The sequence below is a fragment of the Mastigoproctus giganteus genome, chromosome 3, assembly GCF_048544385.1.
Source record: "Mastigoproctus giganteus isolate SK-2022 chromosome 3, ASM4854438v1, whole genome shotgun sequence".
Lineage (NCBI taxonomy): Eukaryota > Metazoa > Arthropoda > Arachnida > Uropygi > Thelyphonidae > Mastigoproctus > Mastigoproctus giganteus.
The window spans coordinates 238,796,727-238,822,052 of NC_143577.1; the positions used below are offsets into that span (position 1 = coordinate 238,796,727).

General features: G+C 40.9%; 1 protein-coding gene across 1 annotated transcript in view; it reads right to left on the reverse strand.

Annotated features, from left to right (window-relative positions):
• Positions 1 to 25,326, reverse strand: part of LOC150088921 (forkhead box protein P1-like) — a 405,171-nt gene that overhangs the window by 254,087 nt on the left and 125,758 nt on the right. Inside the window, exon 3 of the mRNA XM_090370955.1 lies at positions 24,997 to 25,098. The gene's annotated coding sequence lies outside the window, so the exon portion shown is untranslated. The remainder of the gene's footprint in view (positions 1 to 24,996; positions 25,099 to 25,326) is intronic.

Below are 25,326 nucleotides of genomic sequence, written 5' to 3' on the forward strand. Positions count from 1 at the left end.
AAGCCTTGATGGTAGCAACTGGGGCAGAAGACCAAATCTGAGATGCGTAGAGAGGGATGGGGATGACGCATCTTAAATATATTGTTTAACAAGGTCAGGGTTCCTGATACCTACTAGTTCTTGTCTGGAGGTCCATAGCGCTGCGTAAGTTTTCTTCTTTACGTGTCCGAAATGGGGTGTGAAGTTTAGGTTTTCGTCCCATTCAGACCAAGATCAATATGTGTCCTGACGTTTTTGACCACACTGCCATTTACGCGTATTGATATGTGGTTTTTTAATACCTTGTTGGTGAAAACCATTTGGGCTGTCTTGTGTTCATTTAGTCGGAGCCCCATGCAATTAAGGTATTCTTGCAACTCGGCGATTTTGGAGTTTGCTTCGTTGTTGCATTGTAAAGATGTGTTTTGGTCATTCGAGGTGACGAAATATTTCAAGTCGTCTGCATATACGACAAATTGCTTTTGATTTTGGGTCAGGAAGGGATGCAGTGCTGTTGCGAAGAGAGTAGCAGAGAGGACACCACCTTGTAGGACTCCCCTGTTGACTTGGAAGGTCTCTTTGGAAGTTCCATTTATGGCAGTGATGTGTCTCTCCCTCAAAGAACTCGTTATTATAGCTAATACGTGCCCAGTTATATGGAAATATTCCTCCAAGATGATAGTAATAGCCGAGATGGATATTCTGTCGAAAGCGGATGCAACGTCTAAGAAGACAATGTCTAATTGCTGTCTGAAGTTAAGGGCGTGTTGTATTCGAAATAGAGTCTCCATGAGATTGGTGGTAGTAGATCTTTGTGGGATCACTGAATGAAGGTACTCCGGTCTATGCCCGAAGCAGTGATGGTTGATGGTATTTAAAATGGATTTCTCAAATATTTTTTGAAACGAACATCCAATTGCAATAGGCCTGTAGTCTTTGGCGGATTTAGGATTGCTATTTTTGGGAACAGGTTTAACGAAATACGTATTCCATATCTTCGGAAAGTGGTTTTCACTTAAAATTTTGTGGAAAATGTGAAGGAGCAGATCTATGATGTATACACTGCTGATCTTAATCATGAAGAGTGGGAATTTATCAGGCCCAATTGTGGCTTTATTCTTGAGGCTATTCACAGCGGCTTTAATGTCATCTCTAGCGATACTGATTTGAGACAGTTCAGGATAGAACTCTGTCTTCAGTTTGCTAATTGCTTCACGGATTTTCTCTGTGTTGACTTCACTTTCAACTTGATTTTCTGCTAGAGGAGTTCCAAAGGTGGCTTGGGTCCATTCTGAGAAGATGTGCTCGGGCATTATATCCGTACGCCTTTTCTTATTATATATCCTGCTTCCTGGTTCTCGCAGCGGCAGAGGACACTATGGTAGAATTTTGTGTTTTTTGAATTGTAAATTAAAAAAAAATTATTTTATAATTCGAGGGGACCGGGCCCCATGATTTTACGGGTTTTAGGCAATTGCCTTGTTTGCCTAGGGGTAAGATAGGCCCTGTCAGGGGTTGTTAAAAACTGGCAGCCATAAAGTATTTACCAAAACCTAACAATGTGATGTGTAGCATTTCTTTTTGGGGGTAGGGGAGGAGGGGAAACAAGTTCGCAAGATGACATGGGTTAATAGATTGACATTATTATATTTAGTACAACGGTCAACGCCTTGGAGGTAAATCGCCTTGAAAGAGAGGTCGAATGGGGGTCAACGGACAAATTATATCATAATATTGTTACTTATGTATTATAATATTGTTACTTATGTATTATAGTTATTTTACTATTTTTTAATAAATAATTAACTATTATTAACAGATTTTTCTTATAATACGTCCATTAAAATTAAAATGTGTGTATTTTTTGGATGCGGGAGCCGACAAGGGGAAAAATGCGTAATTTAAAGGGATCGGCAGGTAAAAAAGGTTGAGAACCCCTGCTATAAACGAAAACATCTCGTTTCTGCCCATCCGCTAAATAATACACAATAATACACGGCAAAAAACATAAAAGCAGTGCTTTAGCTACACTATACAGTATATAAATGCATGAATGCGCTATGCGACATGCATGAAAAAAAAATAATAATAAAATAATAATTACCGGATTTCTATTAGTTTGATTTTAATGACATTTCAGAAGACTCAAGACTTCTGAACGAGTCAAAGATAAAATTTTTCAAAAATCCATCCACTGAGAGTCGAGTTATTACATGCAGACGGACGGAAGGACAAAGAACTAATAATAATTGCCGGAATTCTAATGGCCCGATTGGAATGACTCGACAATTTTTTTCCAAAAGAGCCAAATATCTCCACCACATTGGGAGTGCAGTTATTACATGCGGACGGAGGGACGGACATGGTGAAGGCAACAGGCGCATTACGCATATATGCTAACGCGCCTAAAAAGGAAAAATTTTATTTCTGTAATCACTCACACTTTGCCCATTGCTAAAAACTGATGATTGAGTTCCGCTTTGAACTTTACCCAACTTTCCGCCTCAACCAATGTCCAGACAATTTATTACAGTGATCTATAACACTCCCGGAAGGTAAACTTCATAAAACTCACGCTTCTGCCTAATAAAATGTGGGATTTATCAAGAGATCTTTTGAAAAGACGCAAACATAAAATGTCATAAAAATCCATCCACTATGAGTGGAGCTGTTACATGCGGACGGACGAACGGATGAATATAGCAAAGGCAACAAGCGCTCTAAACATTTGCGAACGGTCCTAAAAACTGAGTTACGTAATAAGCAAAATGCATAACACGCCATTTCCTCATTATCATTCGTAGGAAAAAGGTTTTTGAGCTCCTACCTCGCTCAAAATATGTCAGGAGCCCGATCATTCGCATCGCTTAATCTTACATTTGCCACAAATCTTTCAGTTTTCCGAAACGTGTAGATCGTTCCTTAATCGTGCAGGATGTTCCTGAAGAAAATACAAGCAAAAACGTCGAAGGAATTTTAAATTTAACATAGCATTATGGAGTTACACGACCTCAAACTTTTTGTGCTATCAATTCAGTTATCAGAGACCCGTGCATAAAGTAACCGCGGATTATCCTTGCGTCAGTTTTCGCAAATATAATCCGCGGATATTTCTCAGACAACAAAATTTCGTTAGATTCCTTGTTAGACGAAAAATTTTATAAAATAATTCTTTTAAACTACATATTTACGGTCAGACAGAAAGAATCAATATATTGTGGTGGTTTTGGACTAAAATGTGCATGGTAATATGACTGCATCAGTCACATCAGCACGCAATAATCAAATAGCAACTACAGCCCTGATTTAAGAGGACTTTAGGAATTCCTCCAGCCTTCGATGGTATTCGAACCTAGATTTCTCTATTGTCAAGTAAGTTCGATTTCAGATGCAGTTCAGTGTTGACATTGTGAAAAAATGTTTGAGAGGACAGGATTTTCTGAGCGTTTGAATAGTGTGATATTTTCAGATTTTGTTGATGGCGTTGCCTACATTATTAATTATGTACATCTAAAACTTAAACAGATAGTAAAAATCATTTATAGAATTAAAATGCAGTTGCAAAAAAAAAAAAAAAAAAAAATTGAGATTCAGCTTATAAATACCGTACTGCACAATACAAGTTGTTTCGAAAGTATGCGCGAAACATTATGGGACGTATTCGCTGGCTCAAAATAAGAAAAAAAAAATTATATAAATGAACCGATTATGAACCGTTATGGTCGTTTGATTTTGAAAAAAAAAAAAAAAAAGAAAAGAAAAAAAAAGTGACTATGGAGTTTTAAATGGTAAAAATAATAAATATAATAAAAATTAAAGAATCAAGCAGATAAGCGACAAAAGCTTTAATAGGTACGTGCCTGCTTATTCTTATTTATTTTTTATTATTTTTTACCATTCAAAAAAAAAACTCAATACGAATACTACCGAGCAGGTGCCAAATATGCAATCGGTCTGTACGTGACATTTCTGTACTGGGGACCTGTGTCGCAGCATACACAGGTCCTCAATACAACGATTATGATACATATCAGCACCAGCACAGACAGTACAGTGCGCAGAATGCCACGTGATATGGGTTACCATGGTTGTGTAGCAGTCCACAAGCACTAATCATCCCAATGCGCAGACGCCGTCTAACTTACTGTAAGACCTACCGTTCTTGGACCGTAGACCAATGGAAAGCTGTGCTTTGAGATTACGAGTCACGGTACATGGTCTACCAGTCTGACGACAGTCTTGTCTGGATGTGGAGGATGCCCGGAGAAAATTACCTGACGGACTGTATTGTCCCGACAATTAAGTATGGCGGAGGTAGAGTGAGAGTCTGGGGCTGTTTTTCATAGTTTGTCCTGGGATCGTTGGTTGTTTTGGACAAAATTACACGAATTCTATTTAGACGTCCTGGATAATAATACGTTACTTAACGTTATGGTAGTATATGAGGAAGTCCAATTACCGTATTAGCAGGACAACGCTCCATGTCACACTGCTTACGCTGTGAGAGACTGGTTTAGGGATATACGCGTCGAAAAGTTGGACTGGCCAGCCCAGAGCGCTGATCTCAATCCTATAGTATAGCGAACCTCTGGAATGAATAGGATCCTCGGGTGCGTGTGAGGAGAGACCGCCCAAAAAACTGGTTGCCGCTTTGAAGGCCAAATGGCAAAAGATATAGCAGGACATTTACAAAAAAAAAAAAAAAAAACCCGTGGAGTGTTCCACAGAGACTATAGGTTGTCATAAAGGTTAAAGGATTCAGCATATTATTAGTTTTCCTGTAAACAAAGTAGAAGTAGATAAGCAGGTGTCCGAGTATTAATGATAGGCATCGTATTTTTGAAATGGCCAGTTAAGAGTAAACGTTATACCTAAATCTTTAGACTATTTGCTTGCAAAAGTGATTTGATATATTTTCTCAGTTACATAAACCAAACAACATTTTGTCTAAGGAATCAAAATGGGGATACTCCATCATATTCTTCCAACGTGACGATGTATCTCGTCATTCTGGGGACGCGAGGGGGAAGAGAAAATCTGGCAGGATCCGTGCGTTTGTTTGGAACTTTACAAGATGACACAGATATTCATGTACCTGATTAAACTTAATGTTTTGTACGGTTAAATTTAATTTACTTTAATCTTCATTTCATTTGCTGGTTATATATATGTTATGTTTAATGAGTGAAAACGACGTAAACCATAAGCGCATTCGTTTAATTTACCAAACATCTTTGTCACAGCTTTAGACCCAATTCTGTCATCCAGTGAAAACATCATTTGGTACGTGGACGATTTAAAAATGTTTTTCTCACTGAGAAATAGTTGAGATGTTCCGCTGTCTCCTAGATGCTACATAGCAATTAGCAGGATTAGCAGAGCATCTTAAAAGGGTTAGGATTAGAGTCCAACCAAAGGTCACATTCACCTATACAAAAGAGAAATAATACATACATCTACCTAAAGAGAGCATCAATCAATAAAGTAAGAAACCAGCGTGACCTTGGTGTTATTGGCGACGAGCGTCTCTCTTTCACGCAGCATTTTGAAACAAAGAAGAGAACCTTGGCTGCCTTTTGGAGAACACATCAGGAACTTGGAGTGATATATTCAAAACTAACCACACGGTATATTTATCGGTGTGTCTCCACGGTTGCACTGTTTTAATCTGTCACCTGGTCATCAGCTCCGTCCACCCTCCTCGGCAACTTCATTAAAATCGAATACATGCTTCGTAGGGTTCTTTTAGGAGAATCAGCAACTTAGGCCATATTGCGCCATATATAATGTCTGTAAATTGCATGTGTTCTATGGTCGATTTTTTGCTGGATGCAAAATCCAAGTTTCCGGGAGAAAAAACCAAGCTACCCTCTCCAGAGACCGACTAACTCAGCCACATTGTGATAAAGAATCATAAATAAAAATTTCTAGCGTCATTGAGAATGATTTGAACTTAGGTCTTTTCCACCCGGTGTGGGGAGGACAGTGATTATACCAACTATGCTACCCATGAGGGTGCTGGAAAAATACTTTAAAAACAATTTGCCATTTCCAGAGAGATCCCCACACCAGTCTCGAATGGACACCATGAAGCAGATTCTAAACAAAATCAATACTGTAACTCTAGTTAAACTCCTCACTGCCAATTAGACTCGTTAGATATATCAGTCATTGTAATATCACATCAAAAGAAGAAAGTTAGGGTCTACAGCCGTACCCGTAAAGTTCAATCTTCAGCAGCGGGACATTTCCTGTCAACACCATCAGCTTTTCAGACGGTCTTAGAATTGACAGCGAGACCTCTTCACTGACAAAAACTCACACAACCAACATCTTCCAAGAAATGTACCTAACTTATCCAGTATCAATCACTCCAACTAGGGATCTGTGTTGAAAGATCCACAGGCCTGAGTAATCCAGTGCTTTGCATGTTGTTCTCATGTAAACTAATTTCTGACATTCATTCCTACATTAATCAATTTGAATACTGCTACTCAATAATTCCATATTGCTACTCAATAATTCCATATTGCTAGTCTGGAATTATTCTGTCGTCACGGGATATAGCTTGATGAATCTCGAAGACATCATTAAAAAAACTTAAACTTTTCGTGGACCGTGAAAAGTTTTTTTAAGCTAAAGGGGAGACCCTTAAATCACAAAAGTTTGAGAACCAGTGCATTGCACATACCATAGCCAATCCGTCATCCCACATGTCTATGCAACACCAATTTTCAGTTAGCTCTATTATGTCAGCGTTAGTTGTCCAAACCAGGCGTTCGGATTCACTCATTTTATTGACGATACTCTTGACATTACTGTAGACACAGTTAAGACTAAGTGGTCGCGTATATACACTGACAAACCTCTCACAATTATTTAAGCATGTTTCCCTATCATCAGTTTTCGTCTGAAACATCGCTACCCTCTGCAGATATTGCCAATGTCGTTAGAGTTAGATAAAGCTGACAGTACCCTCCATCTGGATGTTCATATAACAAATTACCATTTAAAAATTGCCCGCAGATGGCGACCGTTCGTTGAAGTTCTGTCTAGTCATTCAAAATGGCAACTACAACGAAGGAATTATGCTCATGAAGAAGTGAGTATTTCTGTGCACTAAACGTTCAATACCAATAAACGAAGTTGTCTACATGAGGGGAGAATTGGTGGCGGTACAACATATGCGGAAGGTGTGCTTTCAATTGCACAGCTTCAAACAGCACAACAAACCCGGCATTTCCTGAAAACCTGGCCTAGGGCAGTAAACCTATATAACTCAATCAAAAGCTACCTTTCCAACAAGTCACTCACTGTCAATGCTCCACATATGAAAATCATCAGACAGGTCTACAGAGGATACCCACAGGGCTCGGTTCTGGGCCCATTCTTGTGGAATCTTGTCCTTGATGAATTTCTTGGCATGGACCTGGGAGAGGTCACCTCTCAGGCTTATGCAGATGATCTTATTATCACCGTTACCGGCGATTCTAGGTCACGACTGGAGACTTTGGCGAATAATGCACTACAGAAGCTACAGGACTGGGCTAAACACCATAACCTTACATCTCTGCCACCAAAACAGATTCCATTCTTCTCAAAGGAAGTCTCAATGAAGCCAGACCGCCACAGATAAAAATCGACAACAGGACCATAAAATTCTCCACTCCACTCAACTTAAGTATCTAGGAGCTATCCTTGACAGCAAACTAAATTTCCAGCCACATCTTAAATACCTAAGAAGAAAGATACGCAATTACACCGCCCTTGTCACCAGGGTCTCCAGACGGGACTGGGGACTCAATAGGCACACTCTGTCCTTATTCTATAAAGTGGTATTTACCCCGATTATAACGTACGCAGCAGGCATCTGGTACCCGAAAGCAATCACTGTTAGTGGTAGAAGAATCCTCGACTCTCTGCAAAGAAACATCCTGCTCGCTACTACCCGTGCCTGCTGCACTGTCAGTAACCATGCTCTGCAAATCCTGGCAGGCGCTATGTGGACTACTGCGGAGGTGGTCCGCTGTGGACTACTTTTCCACCTCTCCAAAGCAAATTCCAAGACCATCCTCGACTTCACAATAGACCCCGTAAACGACAGAACAGCAGAAAAGCGTCGCCTTACGCATCTGCAGCAGGCGTGGCAAGCGAGATGGACTACTTCCAACAAAGGTGAAATCACTAGAAAGTTCTTCCCTTACATTAACAGGGTGTTCCCCAGGCTTCCCCCCTGGTTTTCACCTGGCCTTTATGCTACATACCTGTTAACTGGCCATGGATCATTAAAAGGCAAACTGACGGCCCTGGGAATCATCGATGATCCCACTTGCACCTGTGGGTGGACTGAGAGTTGGTCGCACCTTATGTACGACTGCCCCCTGTATGAGGATCTCCGCTGCACCTTCATTACTTCCTTGATCTACATACCCAAAGACCAAGAAACACACCTGCTTGATAGTAGGGAGGAATATACAGCTTTTACGCGTTTCGCACAAGAGCTCTTCAGCCGAAGGAAATCCTTATCTACAGTTCCTGTACCGGCACCACAACGGTCCCAAGGAAGACAACAGAGGGTTTGAGACCATGATGGACTTTCATCCAGACTACACAGTCATGAACTTGACCGTCACACCATCAAACGGACAACTATCCGACGATTGGAGTTTGAAAGCTACCATTGGATTGAATTAAACCCCTGGATTGGATACCACCCGATGTCAATAACAGAGGCGCCAAATGGCGATCCTATCTGTGCTCCCTTGTACAGTCACTTTAGACCCCATTCCTTCCCCTTTCTTCGACTTCGCCTGATGGATGAGTGTCCACTGATTGGTTGGGGATGCCTTCGCCTATATCCCCTTACTCTTACTTTCGTTCCCCCTCTTCTTCTGTACACCCTGTACCACCTCACTCTATCTAATCGCTTTTTTTTAAATTAATTAATTTATTTATCTATTTTTTATTATTATTTTTTTATTATTTGTATTGGTATATATATTTTTTTAACTTGGTCTCCGCTCAGGAAGCTGAGGCGACCCTGACGGAGACTAGCCGGAGAATTATGGACAGCCTGGCTACCTCCTAGTGGTGTGTGCGGGCAACGTGGGGTTCCACCAGGGGCCCTGCGGCCAAATGCCAGGACACACAACAGAACCCAATACAATACTACACATCCAACACACAACACTTTTCTGGCATCTACAGTAGTACTGTATTTCTTCACAGTGTACATATGGCGCAGATGTGGGAAACCACAGGTGGCGCCTAACCCTAACACTATGGGCAGTCCTTGGCCCATTTTCAAAATCCCATTCTAAAAGTTCCAATCCAAAAAAAAAGAAAATAGTATCATTCCGAACGGTACACGGCAGAGCCAGGATAAGTGAAATAATGCCTGGAAGAAGTCTGAGACCACCTTGTCACAGGGCAACACACCAGGATAAAGGAAAAAACGGGTAGCATGTCTGGCTGCGTTTTGATGAATGAATAGTTAAATCTCAAAAGTCTGGAAATATTCAAATGAACTGATGGAATGTCACTGTTCATTTTGGATAGGATTCGTCATTGAATAGGGACCCAAACATTGAGAAAGTCGCTTTGTCCAGCTATCAGAGAGACACCAAACATTGGGTAGCTTTATATTGTCAGAGGATAGCAGTACGCATGATTCCAATACGTCGGTAAATTTGATGTCGACATGACTCAACAGGTAGTCAACGCTCGGCATTTAATCACCTGATGAGAAAATATTCAGCTCATATAACAGAGTGAAGGACAAAATTTCAGATAAAATATTAAGTAAGAGAAACGGAAGCAGAATAAAAATGTCAAGGTAATTCCAGATGATGTTTTGATTATGAATGAGGCAAGGTAACACACATTTCATAAACCGGACGGATGACAGAACACAGCTCTGTGAAATAAACAGAGATGTTTACCACGCAGGTGTTCTAAAAATTCAATATGCGTTAACTGTTTAGCAATACTTGCAAAAGTAGTACAAGTAAAATTTGTACAAGTAATACAATTTTCCTGTTTTGCTGGATGAAAAACCCGAGTTTCCGGGAGAAAAAAAATCATGATACCGCTCGCCTGAGACTGACTACATCAGCCACGTTGTGAAAAAACGCCCGTAAAAATTCCTCGCGTCATTGACGGGATTCAAATTCAGAGATTTTCCACCCGGTGTAGGGAGGACTGCGATTATACCAACTGTGATATCCATGAGACGTACTAAACATATTAGTACGTTCTCATGAGTACGGGGTCTTGGACTACAAACAACCAAAAATTCGAAAAATACTAGTTTTTAACACTGTAATAAGTATTTTTACTCATAGACTGATGCTTATTGGGTCAGAATTTATACAATGTTCATCAACTACAGTATATCTTTTGGTATCTCCTATAATGCGGAATCATTGGAATTTAGGTATAGAAGTGTTGATGGAATGTTCACATTCATTGCCCTTCATCAATTGCCCCTTCATTGTTACCAATGAATGGGCAATACTCCCTAATCTGGCCATCTGGCCCGTCAATAGTCGATTGAATAACAATATACAGGGTGTCTCAAAAATATTGGTACAAACGTTTAGGGGAGGTAAGTAACATCTAAAGCAGGGGTGGGCAACAGCCGGCCCGCGGGCCACATCCGGCCCGCGACGATGTTGAATCCGACCCCCTCGGTAAATGCATAAATATAGAAAATCCATACCTGACTACACTCGCCGTAAACGTTCGGTTCAATCGGGAATCGCGGCCAGTACAACAGTAACCAAGTGATTCTACGCAGCGTCAAAGAGTTATTTCCTAATTATTATTGTAGCATCGATCGAACGAAGTTCTTTTGGGTTTGACTTCTTATTGAAAAAAATAATATTGGTGCGAGATATTTTATGTTTTATGCCTTTTCTAATTATTACAATTTTTAATTTAATATAATTTATAGCCCATAAAATGAGCCAATTAAAAAAAAAAGAAAAATTGATGCCGAATGCCGCATTTTCAATGATAATTGGACATTCAGATATTTTTTTTAAAAATACATTAATAATTTGGTAATTCAAGTAATATAACATTTTTTAGGTTCTGATTTTTTTTATTAAATCGTTCAATCTATTCCGGACCGCATCATGATGCGAAAATTTCATTCGGCCCGCATCATGATGCGAAAATTTCATTCGGCCCGCATCATGATACGAAAATTTCATTCGGCCCGCATCATGATACGAAAATTTCATTCGGCCCGCTGACGAAAAAAGTTGCCCACCCCTGATCTAAAGGAATGTGAATCGCATAGGAACCCATGACCGGAAACGTCACGGGAAAACACAAGACAGTAATTAGTGGCAAACATTTATTTTACATAATATTAACAATGAAGTACGAGACGGATGCATTTCATGATGTTACAACAGATGCTCGAAGGTTCCACCATGAGACGCGATGCAAGCGTGACACCGACGCAGCATGGATTGGCGGACACGGTCGAACACACCTGGAATTTCTTTGACAGTAGCAGCAGCGCAGACGAGTCTCGCCACGAGATCCATTTCCGTCTCCACAGGCGATTCATACACGATAGATTCGAGGGCCCCCACAGAAAGGATTCAAGGTTCGATAAATCAGGTGAGCGTGGGGGCCAGGCAACGGGTCCACCACGGCCAATCCATCGACGCCCAAAACGCCTGTTCAAATGGTCACGAACACACCTTCCATAATGGGCAGGCGCCCCGTCATGTTGAAACCAAATGTTGCGTCTCACATTTACTGGAACGTCATCAAGTAACCCTGGTAGAACTTGTTCAAGAAAGATCCGATATTTAGCGGGGTTCATGCGGGATGGTAACAGTTATGGGCCGACTAAGCAGTCACCGACCATACCTGCCCACACATTTATTGCGAAGCGATGTTGTGCCGCATGGGGGCGCACACCATGTGGGTTGTCGTGAGCCCACACATGAGCATTGTGCTGATTGAATAAGCCTTCTCGAGTGAAATAAGTCTCATCCGTGACCAGAACATAGGCTGGAAAATTCAAGTCTTGAACACTTTCTTGGAGAAACCACTGCGAAAAAGCCACACGTGCAGGATGATCTTGGGGGAGCAGTAACTGAACCCTTTGAAGATGAAAGGGGTGTAAGGAATCGTCGTGCCAGACACGCTGTACACTGCAACGAGACACTCCTAAGGCAGAGGCAACGGCACGTGTGCTGGTAGTAGGATTATTCGGGACGGTAGTCAACACACTTTCTTCCATGGCGGGAGTTCGCGTCGAACTACTCCTGTTACCTCTAAATGACCCATAATCGCACAAATTTTGATGCACACGCGCAAACAAACGGTAGTCCGGTACATGTCTGTCTGGGAAGCGTTTTCCATAAATTCGTTGAGCGGCTCGTCATTGCCCTCTGCTAATCCATACACTAGGTGCATGTCTGCCAGCTCACAGTTCGTATATCGATGCATGCTCTTCGTGCGGCGATTACTGCTTGAATGAGTAAACCAGAAATTTTTCCTCTCGCGAACTGATAAACAGCGCCTCGTACCGACTTACGGTGACGTTTCCGGTTATGGGCTCCTATGCGATTCACATTCCTTTAGATGTTATCTACCTCCCCTAAACGTTTGTACCAATATTTTTGAGACACCCTCTAATTCTCTTCGTTGTGAGGTTCTATTTATTTTTAGTGTATGACCGAGACAATTCCTGGTCGTTGCTTTTTTTGTTACGTACAGAAATGATGTTTTGGCATTAATTGTGTATAATCAATGATACAAATGTACGAATAAAATAAAGAAGGCACTTTTCTTTGTAACACTTTTTTCTTTGTTTTTTAGCTTTAGAAATATGGAAAGTCAGTTAGATCACCATGCTTAGCAGAAGGTCAGTCAAGATTAGGAAAAAGGCCAGTAAGGTTAATTTTCTTTAAAAAAAAAAAACAAAAAAAACATGGGTAACTGGTTACCCAAGTTGGGCCAATTTGTTTCCCATACTGGCACATACAATCTAAAAGACACAGCCTAAGATCGGACAATATTACAATGTCATACAGCATTATTTTCAAATATGCGCTATATTTTTTTTTTGAAAAAAGTTCGAAAAAACCATGGTAACGGAATACTTATCAAAAATTCAATATTTCAGATTTTAGGTTTCAGGACAAATCAATTTATCAATTTATGCGCTGTGTCCAGCACTGTGCAAATAAAGAATTGCTATTACAGAATCGACTACATCATCTATTTTCTTCATATTCGAATTAGTCCTATTTTTGGATAGTCACTTGTAGATATTAACTATTCATTATATACTACATAGCCATTTTATTAGTAACATGAGGTGTAGCTGTTGTTGTTGTTGTTATTTGGTTTTTAGGAGCATTAGCAACTAAGGTCATATTGCTCCGGGAATATGCAGTGGTCATTTCCTGACCTTTCCGCATCCTCCGTATTTGGTGGTGACGGGCTCGAACCCGGTCTAATCAAGAAGCGTGTGCTACGCACTGCTGCTCCTGCCCACCTTGCTACGGAGGAGCCTGAGGTGTAGCATGTCGTATTGCCATAGACTCGAATTACTGTTTCCACAAGAAGTGGCATGGAGTCAACAAGATACCGAAAAGGGACACGAGAATACTGGATCATTCATGTACAAAACTGTCCTCAATGTGAAGATATAGGCATATGTTCTGTTTTATGTAAGGCGCCCCCTTCAACATTAGTTCAACTCCGCCATGGTTCTCTGTGATGATATACAAAACTTTGTACAATGGGCAGAAATGAGTGTAGTGCTATGTTTGTGCTGTGTGTGTGTGTGTGTGTGTGTGTGTGTGTGTGTGTGTGTGTGTGTGTGTGTGTGTGTGTGTGTGTGTGTGTGTGTGTGTGTGTGTGTGTGTGTGTGTGTGTGTGTTGTTGTTGTTTGGTTTTTAGGAGCATTAGCAACTAAGGCCATATTGCTCCGGGAATATGCGGTGGTCATTCCCTGACCTTTCCGCATTCTCCGTATTTGGTGGTGACGGGCTCGAACCCCGGTCTAATCAAGAAGCGTGTGCTACCACTGCTGCTCCTTCCCACCTGGCTACGGAGGCGCCGTGTGTGTGTGTGTGTGTGTGTGTGTGTGTGTGTGTGTGTGTGTGTGTGTGTGTGTGTGTGTGTGTGTGTGTGTGTGTGTTTAGTTGTTTTTTGGCCAATTAGCTACCAGGAAGCAGCGATCACCAATAAGGCCGCTTACCCGTCCACGCCACGAGGAGGCGGGTCACAACTATACATGTACTATACTAAATGTATTATTACCAGCATCTATAGGAAGAAGCGCAAGTAATATGGGTGCAGCAGTCTCCTATATTCACGTAAGGTGGTAAAGACCACAAAGAATCCCGCATCCACTGGAGATAGTGTAATACCACTGGATGCCAGCAGTTCCCGTACCCAAGAAGCCCAAATCTGGGGACGAGCAGGTGAAAATCCTGTCTTCAATAAACTGGAGACCAGGAAACCTGCCCTCGAAGGGGCTAGCATAAAAAAAAATAATAATAAATCAAATAAAAATGTCCTCAAATCCTACGGCGATGTTGGTAGAGGGATGTGCTGACAACACGTCTTTCCAGGTCATCCCACAAATTCTCAATGGGATTGAGAGTTCAAATGTTTGAATCTTCCTCATATTCATCAAATCACTCATTCTCACGGTTGGTGAAGTGCATTATCATCTTCAAACTATCTCTTCCATAGTGGTACCTGTGGTAACGGATGCAACTTTGTCGGGTGAAACAGATTCCCAACGATGTTAGACATGCTCTGGCGTTAACAGTACCCAGCACTATGACATCTCCCCAGCAGCCTGGTCAAGAAACAGCAGGCCTCTGATCCTCCTGTGCCCATCCTTTCACCAGTGAAACTGTAGTTTACGGTTTTTGTCCGAGTTCGGTAGTTTACGTGAAGGTCCGCTTACTCCAGCAGTGTATTCTTTGCAAGTTATTCGTATGGTGCCGTAACGATTCCTTATGATGTTCCTGCATTAAATGCAGGTGTTAATTTTCACATCATTTGGTGCCGATTGCATTTTATAATCTGCTCCAGAAATCGAACAGCTCTCCACCTTACATCTTCGCCCATAGCTGTGTCTGCTCATGGTTATTTCCGGCCATGTTTTCATTCTTTAAATCTTCGAATGATGGTAGTCTTTTAACACTGACAAGTAGAGCCGTCCTCTTATGCTGTAGCACCTGATAAACGTGCATCGACAATCATACCTGGGCTCCTCCGTAGCCAGGTGGGAAGGAGCAGCAGTGCGAAGCACACGCTTCTTGATTAGACCGGGGTTCGAGCCCGTCACCACCAAATACGGAGGAAGCGGAAAGGTCATGGAATGACCACCACATATAACCGAAGCAATATGGCCTTAGTTGCTAATGCTCCTAAAAACCAAATAACAACAACAATCATACCTCTTTAAAGGATTAACAGATCCGTTACCCGTTGCAGAAAACTGATCTGGGCACTAGTCGGGTCACCGCTTTGTAGCGCTTTCCTGCACACGTCACAAGTCATGTAATCTCAGCGATTTACATGTGGTTTTGCACTGACTGTTGCATATAGCCCAAATCTCCATCGTCCTAACAAAGTGGCCAGATAACGTATAATAAATGTTATAAGAGGACAGAAAGAATTTCCCTCCGGTTTGTGGGGCGGAAAACTGCTAACTTGGGAGAGGGGGTACACAGACTAATAGATTAACTAGAGCCGCAGGCTGAGGTGAAAGTGATTCTTCCACTGCTCCTACTGGAACATACAGCAGCCTGGAAAGCAAGGTACAAGCGATTTAAAGTTCGCCCCTCCGGTGGGTCATCATGGAACAAGTAAATACACAGCTGTTTTAAGGTAACTAAGAGTAAGAAAAGGTGCATGCATACTTGCGTGTACACCAATCCCAGGAGCAGAGTAAATAAATTTGATGAAATTAAAGTACTGATTAAGTCCTCAAACGCAAACATTGTGGGGACATCGGAGACGTGTTGTCACTCAGATATAAGGGACGCAGAATTTGAATATTGGGAGCACAGCGTGTACAGAAAGGACAGATAAGGCGGGTGGAGGGATTATACTCTTAGAGCATATTAAACCTAAGGTAGCACATCCAGTCCATATAGGAGACAGTGCAATGTTGAATTTTGGTATTGTTGTTGTAATAGGGTTTTAGATGCATCAGCAATTAAGGCCATATTGCTCCGTGTATTGTCTGTAAATTGCATTTCTTCTAAGGTCGATTTTTTGTTAGCTGGACGAAAAACCAGAGTTTCCGGGAGGAAAAACCATGATATATTGTGAAAAAGGCCCATAAAAATTCCTCACGTCACGAAGGAACTCGAACTAAGGTCTTTTTCACCAGGTGTGGAGAGGACTGAGATTCTACAAACTGTGCCCTCGTGGGTAACACAGTTGGTATAATCGCCGTTCTCCCCCACACCGGGTTTAAAAAGACCTGAGTTCGAATACTCTCAGTGACGTTAGGAATAGACTCAGTGAGTGAGGAATTTGTATGGATCTTTTTTGTAATTGACTGAGTTAGTTAGTCTCAGACAAGGGTAGCATGGTTTGTAATTCCGGAAAGTTGTCAAGCAAACAGAAAATCGACCACAGGACACGCAATTTACAGACAGTATATATGGAGCAGTTGGTGATGGTCCTAAAACCTTACTACAACAGCAACTACCGACTGTGCCACTCACGAGGGCACATGTCTTATAATGGGGGAGGGCGGGATTTTAACTTTACAGATATTGACTGGAAATTGTGGGTTGGTCACTGACACACCAGCAAGACTTTTTGAGAGTTTTATGGATAACTGTTTTCTACAGCGGCATGTTAGAGGCAACAAGAGGAAGCAATATTCTTGATCTAATAATCAGCAGCGATTCTTTACGTATTAAGAACCTGCAGGTAAAAGACGCACTGGGCGGCAGCGATCACAGTGTATTGATATGGGATTTACTCGAAGACATAACAATTGTCAAGGTAAAGGAAAGGGTTTTGCTTTCATAAGGGGGACTACAGTTGTCTCAGACAGTTTTTAAATTCTATGCACTGGACCAACAGATGATGTTACTAACAGCAAATTGTAAATGGAAAACATTCAGGGAAATAATCATAAAATGTGCTAGGCTTTTCCCGCCAACTAAGAAATATCGTGCAAGGCTAAATGTCTGTTAGATTAACTAATGAGCCTCGTTGTCCTTCTAGGGTTTTAGGTGCATCGGCAACTCAGACGATATTGCAACCGTATATAATATGTCTGTAAATCGAGTGCGTTCTGTAGTCAGTTTGCTGTTTGCTGGATGAAAAACTCGAGTTTCAAGGAGGAAAAAACCATGCTACAGTTGCCGGAGACCGACTAACTCAGTCATCTTGTGAAAAAGGCCCAGAAAAATTCCTCACGTTATCGACGCGACTCGAACTTCTTTCCACCCAGTGTGTGGTGGGGCGGCGAGTCCACTAACTGTTGCTACTCACGAGGACATATAGTATATAGATAGCCTCTGCGTTACTTATGGAAATAAATAAATAAATAAAAACGCGCCGGATTGCTATTGGTCCTAATTTAATGAAATTAGGAATGGCTGGACAATTTTTTTTTTTAAAGAGCTAAATATAAAATTTCATGAAAATTCATCGGCTCAGTGTTGTGTTATTACATGTGAGCGGACAGACAGATATGGTGCAGACAAATAGACACTTGACGCCTATATATTAACGCTCAAAGAATAGCGTATCACGTAACCCAACTGTAAGATCAACCTACTCTGCAGGGATAAATAGGCACATTCATATAAAGTTACATCTTCTGCAACTTTCCCTTATGGGTCTTCCCCAACCTGGTAACCTTCGCGTATATACTCCATTGCATATCAAATAAATTTCATAGTGCATGCCGGTGTCTCCGAGCAAGCATCCTTACTGGGTGCCTTTATTTTAAAAGGCCATTTTTGAAGTACTGTATTTCTTATCTTTTCAAGACAATAAAATCGTAATAACCAAAGTCTACTCGATTTCATACAGCATATTTCATTATTTTATACGGGATATTTCAAAAGTCTGGAAACTAAAACTCTTATTTATTGCATATTCACGTTGGCGGCACATTATTGGAAAGTCTTACTAGGAATGATTTAAAAAAGGTTAGTAATATTATCTTTAAATCTGTTGGGTAAATGGAGGATTGCATTTAAAAGTCGCCTTATCCTGGCATCAACTCTCCACAAACAATTCAACAACCAGCTCCCAGTGACGTATAATGTTCCAGCCTGCTTCTCTGAGTCATCACATGATGTGTCCCCATTCTCTTCTCTTCTCCTTGCTGACCTGGATACTTCCTTCTCATCCAGGTGGGATTTAAGTGCAAACCTTGGCAAAATGAGAACTCGGGCGGTCTCTCCCGAGTAGGATCTGCTGACAACGAGCTTTCTGTCGTGGGATTTTTATGATGTCACGCTAACCCCTTTTGGGTTAGGATTGATACTTGTCATGTGGCCTTCATATGGCACTCCCATGGGAGCGTCTGTCTACAATGACTTTCTCCCCCTGGGGTCCAGTCCCCTTCCCCACTCTTCCCTGTTTCTATCTCTAGCAGGCCCCCTTCTCCGTGGCCTGCTCTTTTTTAACTATTTTGTACCCCACATTTCTTCACAATTTCCTTTCTCACTCCTTCCAAACTTTTTTTTTTGGTCTCTGTTAAGAAGATCAGCGATCCTGGCAGAGGCCAGCCAGAATACAATGGGCAGCTTGGCCCACCTCCCAGCAGTGGTGGCGGGCAACGTGGAGTCCCACTAGGGGCCCTGCGGCCAAGCAGCCAGGGACACAACAACAGAATATAACACCATTCTGACACAAACCAGGCACTACAATTTTCTCGCTTTTACAGAGGTTCTGTAATTCTTCACAAAGTACCATGGCGCAGATGTGGGAAGCCACTGGTGGTGCCTTCCACAAAAAACTATGCCACTATGGCTTTTAAAAGCGTATTCCTTGAGATAACCCACAAAGAATAATCTGTGGGATTATCTCAAGGTCAGATTAACTCGAGCTCTTTTTTGAGCTACCATAATCCCAAAACGTCGTGCTAAACTTGGCGAAGGTATGACATACTGCACTATCTTGCTGGAAGCAACTTTCCTTGCACTGTCATGCAAATGAACCACAAAAAAAAAAGTTAGTTAACGAACGCAGTGAGTTACATTTCATGTGATTTAGCAAATAGTAATAATTCATGATTTACAATGTTTCTTATAACAAAAATCAAAAATTCGTATTTATATAACAAAAAATTCGTATAACAAAAAAAAAAAAAAAAAAAAAAGCAAAGACTTCTATGAGCGAACCGAGAATATTTCGTTTCGGCGCATCCAGCACATTGGCCATTTATTCCTCTAACCATGTGAAAAAATATAATATCCAGTGCTTCAGCTACAATATAAAGTATATGAAAATACAAACTTGGTATGTATTAAAAAAATAATAATAATTGCAGGATATCTATTGATCCCGTTTTAATGAAATTTGGGAAGGATCGGCATAACATTCTAAAAGAGCGAAATTTTGAGGAAAATCCATTCACTCAGAGTGGAATCATTACACGCAGATGTTCGGGAAAAGAAATAATTACTGCCGGAACTATAATGATCGGATTTTACAGTTCGACAAGTCTTTTCACAAGGCTGAAATGAAATATAAAATTTCATGAAAATCCATCCACTGGAAGTTGAGTTGTTACATGCGAACGGATAGACGGACGAACATGGTGAAGACAATTTGTGACCAGATACGGGCGAATTGGGCATATATGCTAACGCACCTAAGAATGCTTGAAAAATCTGTGGATAACTTTCAGAGTCCCTGTTGTTTTAAAATAAAACTGGTTTCAATTATTTGTGACCGGATACGGTACACTAAATGCGAACCTGGATTCCTGCTGATGCAGATCTTTATGTTTTGGCTGTTAGCCTGAGAACTGAAACCAACCTTCACCGGTGCAAAATGTTCGGTTTCACATTGCTCTGTGACATGATGATTCATGAGGCCCGTAAGGTGAAGTTTGAATCTGAGAAGAGCCACTTGGGATTCCAGCAACTACATGCCACCAGGTCTACTAAGCGGGGGAGTTCCAATATAACATGGGGGACCGGGCGGTTGGTTTGGATTTAAATAGCACTTGAGGCTAGTTCGTGAATGCACAAAATTTGTGCATATCCGCGATTTCGTGATATTAAAGTGGATCCATCAAGTCACTCGTTTAGAGAGGTCTGTGTTTGAATCCCGTCAGAGACAGGTGGAACAGGTGGTTAAGCTTCTTCAAGCAGTTCTGTATTTAGTTAAATGTTCTGTTTTTTTTTTTTTTTTTTTTTTTATATATATATTTTTTTTTTGGTAGTTGTTGGCGCATAGGCTTCTGTGGCCATAATGCACCTCCCAAGGTTTTTGCAGTACTTTGATCCAAGCCCGAGGCGGGAATCGAACCCGCAACCTTTGGGTTGCCAGGCAAGCACTTTACCCACCCGGCTAGCCCGGTCGGCAAATGTTCTGTATGCCTCTCCTTCTTCTTATCGTCCAATTTCCCTTCTTCCTTTTCTTGGAAAGTTGTTGGAAAAACTTCTGGTTTCACGTTTCAAGGGTTACTATAACTCAAAAAATCTTTGTTCTTCTTCCCAGTTTGGTTTCACGCAAGGTAAATCAACTACAGATGCAATTAATCTTCTCCTGAGCACTGTTCGAGCATCTCCTTCTAAATACGTTCTCGGTCTCTTTGTAGACTTCAAAGGGGCCTTTGACACCTTATGGTGGCAGAGTGTCCTGGCGAGGTTTCGGGAGGCCGAGGTCTCCTGTCCTATCTACAAACTAATTTCTAGTTATTTCGATAATAGAAGCCTTGTGGTCTCCTCCGGTTTTTGCTCGGTTACGAGGCCGGTTTCTAGGGGTTGTCCTCAGGGATCCGTTCTTGGCCCTGTTTGCTGGAACGTGGTCCTTGATGGATGGCTAAATGCCCCTCATGATGATATTGTCAACATTGCCTACGCCGACGATCTTGCCTTGCTTGTACCTGGGAATTCTCGTCTAGAACTGGAAATTAAAGCAAACCACATCTTGGATGATCTTCACATGTGGTGTTCCCTCCATAAACTCTCCATTTCAGTCCCTAAAACTAAACAGGTTCTTCTGAAAGGCCTACTGAATCGTAATCGTCCCCCTGTGGTTAAAATTCTTGACCAGGCTGTTAAATTGGTAAGTGAATATAAATACCTTGGGGTGGTGATTGATGATCGTTTATCTTTCATTCCCCATTGTAAGTACCTTCGGCAGAAAATCCGTTCTCTTACCGGCTGGCTGTTGCGTCTTGCCCGTTCCCTCTGGAATCTTAAGTCGTCTTCTCTTGGTCTTTACTACAAGTGTATCTTCATCCCCATCGTCTGCTATGGTGCTGGCGCTTGGGGCTTCAGAATTCTTAATTCACTGGTCCAAAAATACCTTCTGCAGGCGCAGCGGTCCTTCCTTCTCTATACTTGCAGGGCATGTAGAACTGTTTCTACTGATGCCCTGCTTGTTATTAATGGTCGTCTCCCTATCTACCTGGAAATTATATTGCATTTCTTGTCTTACCATAGGAAATCTCTCTCTCCTGCCTCGGTGGGAGATTTTGCTAATAATTATGAGAACTCTACAAATGTTGATCTGGCCAGACTTTCCAATCTTGCTTTGGAAGAGTGGCAACACTCTTGGGATGATTCCTCTCTCGGCAGAATCACATACGCTTTCTTTCCTCGTGTTTTTATTAAAGATAAAAACTTTAACTGGCTTCAACTTGGGTTATTTCCCACTTTCTTAATCACGGGACATGGAATTAATTCTCGTTTATATAGATTTGGACTCGTCCCCTCTCCTCTCTGCTCTTGTGGCTCTGAGGAGACGGTTGAACATATTGTCCTACATTGTAATTTATATGTGGATTTAAGACAACAATTGTCTATCTGTACAAATGTATATAATTTAGATGATTTTTGGCGCCTGGTTGGGTCGGCGGACTCTCTTTCTGCCTTCTCTTCTTTTGCTAATTGTGTCTTCCGGAGAAGAGCGGCTTTATCAAGGAATAACCCTTGATTTCGTTATTTGTTCTTAATATTTATATATATTACTGTATTGATTTTTTTTTTTTTTTTTTTCGAGAGGAGTTTCTTCCTTGCCTAAATTGTCTTGTGTTTTGGACGCAGAGTTTTTGCGTCTTTTTCTGGAGACTTGTTTCAGGTTTTTGCCTGGCCGAGTGGGAGAGATGGACCTCCCCTCTCCCACTTCGAACTCTGTCCGGGTTGCCTGAAATGATTTTCTGTGTTAAATTGTATGTATTTTGTAAATACTGTAATTATCTTGTTAATATCATGGTGCTTTTGTTTGATTTGTTGTTTGCTCTCAGAATTGAGAGTAACTGATTTTATTGTGTTTTAAATCAGCAGTTAATCTTAAATGTTTATATTGTACATTACTTGTGTAGTTAGCTCATTATGTTGAAGAGACAGTTTTTCTCTTCTTGCGTTGTCTGTTTGGCTCTGAGGAGTGGGATGGACCTCTCCCTGCTCCCTCAGATCCAACCTTCAGTTGGCTGTTCTGGTTGAGTGAGATGATTTTCCTCTCTAGCCTGTCTTACTGCTGGCTGCTTTTCTTGCTGCTTGTGTTTTGATTTAATTTTGTTTTCCTGCGGGGCTGATTATTTGTTGTATTTTTCTTTCCTGCCTGATTGCAGCTGCAATCAGTTGGGTTTTTGCTAGTACCATATAGTTCTTAGTCTAGCATTTTTTGTTGTAAATGGGTTTTGGTTCTGAGGGGTGGGATGGACCTCTCCCCGCCCTCTCAGATCCAATTGCTTTGTTGGCAATTGACATCCTTTTTTTTTTTTTTTTTTTTTTAATGCTTACCTATGCATTATTGTTAATTCTACGTGTCTTGTTATTTGAAACAAGTTTTGTTTTTCGCAGCTTGTGGTAGCAGCTTTGCACTTGCTGGTTATGTACATATGTTTATAGATTAGATTACTTGTGCAGAGACATCTTCTCTGCATATTAATTAATTATTGTTTAATACTTAACTTATTATTTTGATCTGTTATACTTAGATTTAAATTTAGAATTGCTTTTGATTCGGTTAACTAATTTATTTGTACAGTATCTATTGGTTTTGCCTTTGGCATATATTTGCCTTGGGTGAGTTCTGTTTGTCTCTTTGTGTTTTGTATATATGTTTCTACATTTCTTCTGGATGACTATTTCTGTTACTTTCTTGGTTGACTAATTTTCAGCCAAGATTTTAATTACTTTGTAAATATTGTATATTTTACTCTCTGCTTATGCAGTGTAATTTGTTAATATGTTTACTGCTATGTTTCATATCGGTGACATAAGTATTTATTATTTATCTTAATTTATTCTTTTTTTTTTTTAAGTGGCTATCTAATAGCCACTTGTACATTACCTATGTTCTTTCCTTGAGACTTTTCTTTTTCCCCTTGTCGGTGCAAGTTGGGCTTCCTTCCCGGCTTGGGGAATCTTTCTTTCAAATGTACAAGCCTTCAGGCTTCAAAATTTTACCTCTTCAAGCTCTCTCGCTTGTTAGATTTTCCAACTAGTGTTTTCCTCTTTCCTGTTTCTTCTTTTCCTGAGAGAGTGTTTTGCTCTCATTTCTTCTTCTACTTTCTTTTCTCCTACTTTATCCTCCCTATTCATTATTTACTATAACCGGGATTCCACTTGTTGGAATCCCACTAAGTGTAATTTAGATAGTTCCTGGAGCGCCTCCACGTGGCTAGGGACGGGAGTCGGGACGCAGGTAGCTTGCTCCCTGCCTCCCGGCTGCTAAGACTCCAGGGCCGGCAAACAACAACCATCACAACACACATATATACTTACACACACACACACTTACACACACTTGCCGGCTATAAATAACCTACAGATGCTACAGCGGTATATAGGGGTAACCCTGGAGGCCGCAATCAATACAAGAATACCTTGTCCCTTGTCCCTTACCTGGAGCAAATTGGGATCACAATTAAGATCCTTTGCTGGTTTAAGGAGAGGCTAAAATACAGAAGACAGAGAACAGTCATAAACGGACATTTAACACGGTGGACCAGTGTAGCAAGTGGAGTCCCTCAGGGATCAGTATTGGAAAAAAATTCTGTTTCTTATCTTCCTTAATGACATCGAGGGGGTGCAGGGTAAGTTGGAAAATTTTCTGATGATGTAAAGGGAGGAAGGGTGGGTAATCACGACCAGGCCATGTTGATTCAAAATGACTTAGATCGCTAGCAGATATGGTGTGAAAATACTGCAACCAAAGTTTATAAAAGCAAGTTTTGCACCTAGGAAACAGAAATGGAGAGGTTACTTATAAGCTAGGGGAAATAGAGTTGAAAGTGGTTCAGAAAGAAAAAGACTTAGAGGCTCTGATACAATGAGGTATGATATTTAACACACAATGTAAATAGGCGACCAGACAGACGAAAAACACAAGTTTCCGGGAGAAAAACCATGTTACCCTCGCCTGAGACTGACTAACTCAGCCACGTTCGAAAAAGACCCATAAAAACTCTTGTCACTGACGGGATTCGAACTCTGGTCTTTCCACCCGGTGTGGGGAGCCGGCGATCCTACCAACTGTGCTACCCACAAGGGCCAAAGTTGAATTGGATAATGGAGAGAGAAAAAGTAAAAATGATTGGAGAATTTTTTAAATTAATTTTTGCATATGCAAAAAAAAAAAAAAAAAACCAATTTCTCATTTTCACATAATATTCTGAAACTTGCATGAAATATCCAATAAATAAACTTTTGATTTCCTTTTAATTAGCTGTCCTACGTTGTTTGAAAGTTATACTTCATAAGTGATGGCAAACTATAAGAATAGAGAGTGGGCCAGCTGTGATGTCCTTTTCCCGAGTGTGAAATTTAAAATCTTCACAAGTTTAAAAGAACTTACCTGATGTTTCTCTGGTGTTTTCTCAGGGAACAAAAGGTAAGAAATTTCACACTTTTTAAGGGACTATGTACTTCATATTTCAGGAGGGAGTTCACGGAGATTCTATGAAAGATAAATGATATGAAAGATAAGAGCCAATAGCATAAAAAAAAACAAATCAACTAACTGATTATATAATTAATGAATGGATTTTTATTTAATAACAGAGTTAAGTAAATTTACATAAATATTTATAATCCAAAAAATATGACAGGTATTCGTAAAGTAGTAGCAACATTTCCGGATACACATTGCTTATTCATTCCTGACAATATTCTAAATGAGTTCTAA